The following is a 1,174-nucleotide window of genomic DNA, read 5'->3' as shown; positions in this document are numbered from 1 at the left end:
ATCGATGCATCGATACAAAACGATTATTATTTACACCCCATTGCTCCCCACAAGTCCCCAAAATGTAGCATATTCCAGGTACAAGGTAGACATGGCCCCCAACCCTTATATGTCTGGTTTACTATACCAGTGGGGACTTTTCATTGACTTCCATTCTTTTGTTGATGAGTTCTACAGCCTAACCATGACCCTTACCATAAACCTAACCATTACAGATTCATACCTAACCATAATCCTGACCTAAACTCAATTCACACCTCCTAAACCTAACACCTAACCCTAAAACAACATTTGTACCCATGGGAACCAGATATTGGTACCCACTAGAGCATACGATCCCCACAATGTGCTACGATTTCTGGAAAACGCTACCCCTCCACAAACACACAAAAATTCCGACACACATACCACGAATACAGTAGTCTGCAGAAACAGGGTATGCAGCATATGACCGTAGATTTATTCAATAATAACAACAACAAAAAAATCATCTGTAAGAGAGTTTATCTTTAATTCTTCATTAAAACTGAAATATTCTGATGTCCGTCCATATTTTTTACATCACCATCATTACTTATGCCAATCTAAAAAAGGGGGAAAAAATAAAAAGTTTTTAATTTTAATTTGAACCAATTTTTTTATTTCTACTTCAACCGCACCCCATAGAAATGTTGCAGTGTTAAAGTAACACTTTGGGTGTACATTTGGTCCCACACTAACTCAGAGTGGGACCAAATGTACTCTTGAGTGTTACTTTAACTCTGCAACATTTACTGGAGTTGTCAAAAACCTGTTTTGATGGAGAACCTGTACGTGCACTTTATGCCTGTGCTCTTGTTTTGCACCCTTGTTTTTTTTGTGTGTGTGTTTGCTATGTGAGAAAGTCATCTGTCATTTTGATGATTGAGGAAGCGCAAAGAACCTTCCCTGCCTACGTGCTGCTCAGCCCGTCTCCCAATTAAAGATACAAGATGTGGTTGCATTCTGCAGAACAGGTTTATGATGCACTTGCATCAAGGTTCATTACTCATGTACGTTAATCCAAGGTCGGTAGAGTGTGACTTTGACTGTTAACTCAACGACCTTGACTCATTTAGATGTCATAACATTTTCTCATCAGCACCATTGAGCATGTAGGATTGGGAGGATACTGCTTTTACGCACCGTGGGTGTG

Source organism: Cyprinodon variegatus, unplaced genomic scaffold, assembly GCF_000732505.1.
Source record: "Cyprinodon variegatus isolate N-32 unplaced genomic scaffold, C_variegatus-1.0 Scaffold311, whole genome shotgun sequence".
In the NCBI taxonomy this organism is placed as follows: Eukaryota; Metazoa; Chordata; class Actinopteri; order Cyprinodontiformes; family Cyprinodontidae; genus Cyprinodon; species Cyprinodon variegatus.
Note: the sequence above shows the minus strand (reverse complement) of the source record.